This window comes from Poecilia formosa, unplaced genomic scaffold (genome assembly GCF_000485575.1).
Source record: "Poecilia formosa unplaced genomic scaffold, Poecilia_formosa-5.1.2 Scaffold51, whole genome shotgun sequence".
NCBI lineage: Eukaryota > Metazoa > Chordata > Actinopteri > Cyprinodontiformes > Poeciliidae > Poecilia > Poecilia formosa.
The window spans coordinates 441042-450365 of record NW_006799990.1 but is presented as its reverse complement, the minus strand read 5'-3'; the positions used below and the strand labels follow the sequence as shown (position 1 = coordinate 450365).

The 9324-nt window shown below is 39.7% G+C and overlaps 1 long non-coding RNA gene across 2 annotated transcripts in view; it reads right to left on the bottom strand.

Moving 5' to 3' along the window:
• Nucleotides 1-379: 379 nt before the first annotated feature.
• The window catches only part of LOC107836324 (uncharacterized), a 46070-nt gene continuing 37125 nt past the window's right edge, over nt 380-9324 (bottom strand). For both annotated transcript variants that reach the window (XR_001662206.1, XR_001662205.1), the window contains 2 exons: nt 6585-6805; nt 380-438 (listed from right to left, as the gene is read on the bottom strand). This is a non-coding gene — a long non-coding RNA (uncharacterized LOC107836324). The remainder of the gene's footprint in view (nt 439-6584; nt 6806-9324) is intronic.

Below are 9324 nucleotides of genomic sequence, written 5' to 3'. Positions count from 1 at the left end.
AAACAGTCCCCAGCGGTCAGTTGTCCTTTCGCCCGTCCAGCCGGGTGTTTGTTGTGTGCTTTGAATCCCTGAGCCGTCCGACTCCCGCTTTTATTTCCAGAATGTTTTTCCCACCTTTTCTCTCATCGCTCGCGGATGAAAACCAGACGCAGAATACTTCGCAAAACACAAAACTGTGCACCTCTTCATCCTCAGAGACGGAGCTCTGTATGACTCTCTGTGTCTCAAGGACACTTCTTAGAATTTTGTATTATCTCTGAAAAAATGACTCTTTTTGGGGGAGAAACAAACTTTTATAACCTGAAATATACATTTTAATACTGTTTGTTTCTGCCTGGTTTGACAAAAAATAAAAATAAAAAATAGAAAAAGAAAGAAAAATAATGAGCTCAGTCCCTGAAACGTTTGCTGCTCGTCTTCCCAAAGCTGCCAGGATATCTAACAAGAGGACAGTGAAACAACAACAGAAAGAAATCAAGCAGAAATACATCACAGCACATACAGAAAAAAAAGAAAACTCTCTAGATCATGATACTAGCAGTTTAATTTCAAAAAATACATTTTTCTTGTTGGGGGGGATTAATCTATAATTAATCCCTGTTTAAGCCGGAATCCACTTGTGGATCAGTTATTGAGCTGGTTTACGTTTGAACAAACACCAAAGATAGAAATAATCCAGGAGCCCAGTGATGAATGCAAATCACTGTCCGTCATTAATCATCAGTCTTGCGTTACAATATTTCTCTCCATATCACCAGATTCTGTTTTATTCCCCCTCCCTCCAATGCTTAGATAACCAAAGTCACACTGTTAACATTACGTAGGAAATATCTAGCAAATTTGATGCCAAGATAGTCATATTGTTGGACCCGTTAATGGCGAACAAAGTTAAATACATGGGCGTGTTATTTGAGTTAAATGAGGTGAGGAGCTGCTGATGAGAACGCGCCGCAGCCGAGGCTGGGCACAGAGCGTTTCATAATCTGTGCAGGAGACGCTTACTGTAATTTTCCACAGCAAATCCCAACAATGAGTGTGAAACTTAAAGACCCCGGGGAGCCGGAAACAAAAGAGCAGCGACTGTGGAGAGTCCAGAAGCCTTTAAACACATGGATACATGTTTTGTTCCCCCCCCACACACACACAGAGAGAAAAAGTGCTACTTTTTTTTAAAACTCTGCAGCATGAAAAAAGAGGCATGTCACGCAATAAAATTATGGACCAGTATCAAAGGAAGGCATATGTCTGGCTTTAATTCACCGTGCCGAGATAAGAAGTCATGCAGATTTCAGCCACCCTAGAAAAACTGAGGTTTTTTTTAATTTTTAATTTTATTTTACAAAAGTGCGGCGAGTATAAATGTAGGCACTGGTTATCAACAAAAGCCTCTGCAAAAGAAAGAAAAAAAAAATCCATGGTATCATCATAGTCCTCCCTATAAAATCCGGTTGGGCGGATGAGGAATTTGTCCAATCCGAACCAAGCTTTTTGAGTCCCAAACGTAACCCAAAAGTCACAGCAGAAAGTCACAAAAGTTTGCAGACCTTTGAGCCTTTAAAAGTGGATTTTTCCTCATAATTACTGTCAATGAATTACTTGGCACAAATCTTCAATTTGCAAAACTGATAACAGAAAAACACCTTTATGTCAACATGTGCTGCTCTGTCAGCTGCTAAATCCTTCGTTTCCTGTGAGGAAAATGTGTTTTGCCAGTCCTGGAAATCTTTAGAAGCTCTTACGAAATTTAACTGAATCATCTAATGTGTCATTTTGCTTCTCCAATTTGTAATGGAGGCTGTAAGAAAGACAAAACATGTAGCATGCAGTATGCTAAGAACTACAATAATCATTTTCTGTCAAGGTTAGGGTCTATTTTTAACCGTATCTCTCATGTTTATCTAGAGACAGTAACAACCTAGATGGACCAAAAAGAGTCGATAGAAAAACAGCCAATGGCATTTGCGTTTTTTTTTTTATTTTATTTTTTATTTTTTTATAGGCCTGGTCAGTGTGAGGTGAACATCCACCTCTGACTGCAGGTGGTGTACAGACTCAGTCATGAGGACTGGGAGACCTGTGAGTGCTTTCAAAAGAGAAAGAGAATTTGGACCTGAAGAAAGTCCTTGTTACTTTTTCATGCCCTGGCTTGAGGCATACGACACTGAATAAAGTTATTCTTTAGACCAGTAGATGGCGCTGTAAATGAAATCCCTTTGCATTCGTGAACAGGAAGCAGGAGAAAACAGAACAACTCCAGTTTGACTTAAAACTTTTCAACCATTTTTTTTAAGTCTATTGAATATTTTCAAAATTGTTATTCTTACTATTATTTTTTAGTTCAGTTACACAACTTTCACCACTTGTTGTTTGCACATCTTAGAAAACACCTTTTTACATCTTTTACAGCAGTAAAAAAAATAAAAAAAATCATCTCCAGTAGGCAGACAGACAGGCTGCCAGCACTGGGCCTCAGCGACACACTCTACCTGTGTGTTTTAAACTTTAAGCAACCTGGAAAACCTGAAACATCTGCTGAATGTACTATTCATGAGACAGTTGAGCATATTTTATTTACCCCCAAGAATGTGTGGCTCGAAGCTAAAACATTCAGAGCATAATCAGGTAAAACACGACCTGCAGGAAAAACACAGCACTATGCCGCCTTGTAACAGTGGAGAAATCCACCCAAGACCAAAATCATGTTCATTTAGTTAATTAATCAAAACCGAGCAGAAACAACAGAGACACAAATAGCGCAGCAAATCAGTAGAAATCAACACATCAGAGCTTTTCTCCCAAGTTCTGCTTTCAAACAAGGAATGACAGATCAGCCTTGGTTATTAATTACATTCATATTTATAACTGTTTGTGTTAATAACTAGCATGGGGTTTGTCTGACGGCGCGGCAGGGCCACACGGCGCGGCAGCGAGCGCCTTTTGTCGTTATCATTCTGTCCGTGCCACAGAGAGCTCTGAACTTTGTTTGAGCATTATGCAGAATTTGCTTTGTTGGCTGAGCTGAATGTGCGACCGTGAGCCTGTCAGTCACCCAGTAATTGCTCCGCCACTGCCGCGTTCCTCTTCGGATTACCCAAAAGATAGCGGAGCACGTCAGCTGTTAAATTGGGGGGAAACAGTTCCTTGAGCGAGCCAGCAATGCAGACTTTATTAAATTACATGCCGCCGTCTTTGCCGAGGCTTTCACAGCATGTCTGTGTCAGAAGCAAAACGCAACGTAATTCATGCCTCCTGAAGGGTGACTTTGCATGTATTGTGTGAATTAAGAGGATAGCGAGGATTTTTTCTTTTTTATAGCAGAACACATTGTTTCATTTTCCTGAAGGTGTTATAGGGAGCATCTACTTTGAATTATTTATGACATGCTCAAAGACCATTTAGTGTCATTGATGGTCATTTATCACAGCATCGGGAACAATTTCCTTTTAAAGCTGCACTGAGCGTATTTCATAACGACTCTTAAACCTTGGTGTAAAGAATTTTGATTCCATAAACAAAGTAGAATTGACTTCCACGTTTCTTTTTAACTTTATTTTATGTTTATAACTACATAAATTGCGTGGCAACATTGTGACAGTAGCATGCGGGTGAAAACCACTCTGTTCTCTCTTACTGACGTTTTTCTCAGCTCTCTACAGAGTTTGAGTTTGTTTATTCACCACAACAGTAAATTACTTAATTTTAGTTATGTGTTAATTCTAATAATTTAACATTTTTCCCTGAATCTCTCTTATCTCACTGTACAGTTCATATTTCCCCCCCTGAAACACTGCCTCTCCCCCGTTTCATTGCTCGGTTTGCTCTTGCCTTTGTTTTTATGGATTTCTTTTATGTTCCAAGCCTCCAGATAACGACGGCTCTGGCAGACATTTTGTCGGATTTTATGTACACGGTTTGTCTGCTGTGTTGTATTTGGGGGTTTGAATATGCTTTGGCTCGTCAAACTCGATGTTCCTCTGTAATTGTACTTCCAGGGTTTGGCAGAGGCGGAGGAGTTAGGGTGGGCGGGGGTATTCGTCTTGTCAGAGGAGAAGGGGAGGTGGGGGGATAAATAAATAAAATACGGCTCACACTGACGACCGAAATTCTTTTCCACTCAACACAAAATCACTTCTTTGAGCTTTCTAAATGCCGTCACTTCACCCCTTAACTGTCGCCCTCAAAGCACTTCCATGTAAGTCGATGAGGACGCCGACGTCCTCGTGGAAGTTGAGGGGTTTTACGGGGGCAACCTGAGTGAAGTTGCCCCTCCCCTCCAAACACCTTTTTCAAATCAAACAAAATTGGTGTTCAAACATCTGTGCTGCGTTTGTGCTGTTGTGCAGCAAAAGATTTTTGTTTGTGTTGCTATCGTTTTAGAGATATTAATGAAAGTGTACAGGTCAAAAGGTCAACATGCCCTAACCGCCACCCGCCCTCCTCCAAATCAGACGAAATTGGTGTCAAGTGTTTGTGCCGCAAAAAAAAAAAAAACATTAATTTGTGCCGCTATCAGTTTGAAGATAGCAGCACAATAATGTTGCAAGCAAAATTTTTGCTGCGCAAAAGTTTGAGACCAATTTTGTTTGATTTGGGTAACATGGGGTTACATGGACCAGTTGACTTTTCATGACCTCTGGAGAGATTTTTTTTTTCCAGAGCGCCACAAACAAAAAAGACTTGCAGCACAAAAAACCAGCACAAATGTCTGACACCAATTTTGTTTGATTTGAAAAGGTGTTTGGGGGGGAGGGGCAACTTTACTCTGTTGGTTACCTGGAAGTAATTTCTGTATAACTTTGCACTTTGTGTCTTTGTTTTGTTTCGTTTGTTTGTTTTTCCATACAAGGCATAATATATTTGCTCTGCGCGTATCTTCACTGCTGAGCTGAAAAACATAACTCACGTTGAAGGCGAGTTTTAAACGACGCCGGACACTCGACCAATAAAAGTCCAGGTAAGAGAAACGACCAACTAACGTCTAATTTCTCTGCTAAAGAAAAAGACAACATCCGTTACGCCGCAGGCGCCCAAACCTGAGCTCAGGGCCCCGTTCAGACGTCCCACCCTCCCCCCGTTCAGTCGTTCTCCTTACCCTTCACGCCGCCGGGCTGTCACGCTGACACTGACTGATTCGGATCAGTGGGTCCTGAGAATTTGTCTTGACTGCAGACGGTTGGGGAAACGGACCGTTCATCACCTTAATGGAAGAGTATTGATTGCGGAGCAGGAGCATGATACCCTTCTGCAATAGTAATGGACTTCCTGAAATCACTGCTGAAAAGGCACCATGGGGGAGGGATGTCCTGGAAGGAGGGAGACGCTGTTCCCCTGATTGTTGGCACCTTGTTACCTGTTTGAATGTGTGCACACAGGACTCTCCCCGTTTTTGTTTTTTTTGTTTTGTTTTTCAGTCTCTTCTTTGATGGATAAACGTATTAAAAGTTCCCCCGTAACAAATCCCGATTAATCTGCTCGTGTTTCGATGCGACAGACTTTGGCTGCAGAGTAATTACCTCACTCTGCAAAGTTGTGTCTTCACTTCCTGTAAGCTGCAAGGGAAGCTCCCGCATTGCATTTCACTACATTACATAATTACCAATCAGATGCCCGTTTCTGGAGCCGACGCCTCCCGGGACCGCAGCAGAGCCTCGGATAAAGTCACTAATCCAGTACAGGAAGTCGCGGCGCTGCTGAATTTAACACAAGCGCATATAACTGATGCGATATGTTCTGGGCTTCCACCCAGGGGGATGGCGGTGTTTACAGCTTTTCAAAAGTCTGTCTACCTTGTTAAATACGAGGCGTTTGTTTGTCCCAAAATATTAGACTATAATTAATCATTTCAAAAATGTTCTACCTACGGAATGGCATTGATTTGTACAATTTAACCACAAAACAAACCTATTTGTTAGACTGAAATGAATGAATAAAAATACGGAAATTAAGACTTTTCTCCATGGCCGCCTTCAGGTTTGCCCACAGATTTCCTTTATTTTTGTCACATTAACTTTTCAAATCTGAGGAGAATATTTTAAAGCTTTTTTTTATTCCAGTGAAATCATTCTCTCTCTCTATTTTTTTTTTTTTTTTGCACGTGTGCTTGCACTCTGCAGCTTTCTGAGGTCAGATCTGACCGGTTTCTAAAGAAATATTCAAAGTTTGGTTCCATCTGCAGGTGGAGATGCTGCCACCAACACCTTTCGCTGTGGAGCTGGCATTTTTATTTATTTATTTATTTATTTATTTTGCTTTCCTCCACACTTTTCTTTAAGATTTGTGACTCAAACTTCAACTTTTGTTTTACGAGACCCATAAAAAAAATAAAAAAATAAAACTCTCTTGGGGAGATATTAGCCAGGCATCGATGTTTTATTAGCAGTTAAATCATTGAGTGTTTTTCTGTCTCTCTAGTCAAAATAATATCATCAAGATTTCTTTTTTTGTTTGTTTTTTAATGTTTGACAGACTTTTGTTTTCATTTTGGTCATCAATGGGGTTTTTCCTCTTTTTTTTCTGATGAGGAAGTTTCCAGAGGATGTGATTTTAGCCAAGTTGTGGGGAAGTGTTCAATCATTATTACTCACCTTAAACTGAGGCAAATGAGCCCCGCGGTGCTTTCAGAGCACCGTTTCTCAGCCCTGGTCCTCCGGGGGGCCGGCTGCCCTTCCTGTTTCAGATGTCTCTTTGCTCCAGCGCCAACTGACTCAGATGATTGAATTACCTCCCTCAGCATGTCGCCCGAGTGCTGCTGAAGCCTGGCAGCCAGCCGTTCAATTGAGTCAGGTGTGAAGCAGCAGGGAAACGCCTAAAACATGCAGAGAAAGTGGACCTAAGGACGGGGGTTAACACTCACCGCTTTGGGATGTGCTTGGAGGAAAACGGGCAGGAATTAGGACAAAGCATCAGGGCCGGTGTGAATAAAAGACAGCAGAACAGCATGTTTCTACGAAAGAAAAAGTTTCTAAATTAGTTTCACGTTTATGTGAAAAAATCCAATTGCAGGAAGAAACAAAATATTTTTCGTATTATTTAAAGCATAAATTGAAATACTGCATCAAGATATTCTCTGGGGTTGTAACATCGGACGTTTGCGAGGGAAAAACCCTCAAAGATTTACAAAGCTTACAAAGTGAGACATTTGCAGCAAAAAAACCAACAACACCAGATGTTCTCCAAGACTGAAGATGTAAATTTGAAGATAACCGCATCCAGATGATTTATCAGAACGCCGTCGACGGAACCCGGAAGACCCGAGGCGACACAACTCTCACTTTCCAGATGCGAATCTGCTAAATTTAACGCTTAAACCTTACAGGATGTCATTTTTTTTTGTCTCAAATGTCTGACGTAAGTCAGAGCTATTCTAGTTTTAGTGTCATTGAAAATGGCTATTTATAGTCAGGAATATCTACATTTTTCTTGTAAATATGGTAAAATAACCTAGAAATCATTGAGTTTTCTTGGTGGATATTCACGCCTTTGTTCACTTTGGTATTGTTTTTCCTTTTATCTACAATGGGCCTATAACTTTGTCCATTGAATTTGTTCATGACTTAATAAGCAGGGTAATCATATTTTCACGTTGGTCAGATGGGTTCAGATGACGTTTTCCTTTACTAATACAACTAAGGCTTCGTATTTACTTTTGTTATTTGTGTCTATTATTAACATTTGTTTGACATTCTTGAACAAATAAGATGTGGCAAAAGCAAAACAAAAAATCTGTAAGGAGAAAATACTTTTTCGTTTTACTAAGCTGCTGGAAGTTCATTGGGCATATTTCAGGCTCTTATTGTGAAAATCTAAAAGAAAGTTGAGTCTGCCAAAAGATAAAAAAGTCTTGTAAGATCATTTTGGCAGCAATACCTCATGTTGAAAAACCTACACATGCAATCAAATAACTTCAATCTAAACAGACGGCATAAAATCTACATTTTAATATTGTGAACATCGGCTGCAAGCAGCGTGAGTGAAAAGATCTGATGTGGTAGACAGGAAAATATCTACAAAAATATTAAACACCAAATTGGTGATCCATAGGGACAAAAAAAATAATAAAAAAAACATCCCAGCTGTTTTTTCAACGCCTTCCTCTTGGAAAGTTTATTTGTTGAATAATCAAAATCTGACCCAGTTTTTTCTTTAGCAGTAACAACAGTACAGTTTCACTGGTAATTAAATTTCAGACTGGTAAACACTGAGCAGCACATTGCAATAGTTATTTTAGTTTAATTAAACTAAACTGGTGGACCTGCACAGTGAGCAAATACATTATTAAACATGACATGAATCTGTTACAGGAAGACATTCAAGGCAAGGCTTTAGACAGAAACGATTTAAGGTTGTAGAAAAAACAGTGAATCAGCCGCTGGTAACATAGCGAAACTTAGAAAACTCAACAATAAACTGAAGACAAAATAACCAGCTGTCAGAGTCGGGCTTGGTTTTAAAAGTGAAATTTCCCCACTCTGATCGTGTTTCAGCTTAACCTTCGATTTCTCACTGGTGTTTTCAGCAGAGATTTAAAAAAAAGAGTTTGTCATCGAATAAAAAAAAAAAAACCTACTCAAAGCTACTAAATCTCAGGCTGTGATGGGAACGGCACCACGTTACACTGGAAAACTAACTTGCTCTGCTGAGACGTCTTCTTGTGTTTTCATGCCACCCGGGGTTCGTGGCAGAATGAACAGGAAGTTCGACCCGGTCCTGTTACCGTGACGTCGCTGCGACAGAAGCAGCAGGTGGCCTACAGTACGCACTCATCCACTCATTCACTCATTCACTCATCCGCTCATCCACTCATGCACTCATTCACTCAAAAAGACACGACAGCACAAGAGAGGATGTGCTCCCTAGAAAGGTTGATCACTTTAACAAAAACACAGACATGCAGTGCTGGTCATGAAGCAACTGTTCAAATGAACAAACCTTTATTACAGGAACTGGATGGTTTATGAACATCTAACTTTTCCCTCCTGTACATTTGACTTGTGGGGGAAAAAATCCATTGTAATCAATGGATTTTAACAAAATCACTCATAGCGCCCGTAACGTTCCCTTCAAAATAAATGTACTATATTTATTATTACTAATAATAATAAATGTACTATTATTATTATTATTATTATTATTATTATTATCTTTTTTTTTTCAAATTTATACATCTGGTATTTCAAATAGTTTTTGATCTCATGCATTCTAACAAGGGTCCCACAGTATCACAGATCCTCTACCATGCTTACAGTGGGCATAAAATGCACAATTATAATATAATATAATATAATATAATATAATATAATATAATATAATATAATATAAAAGCTT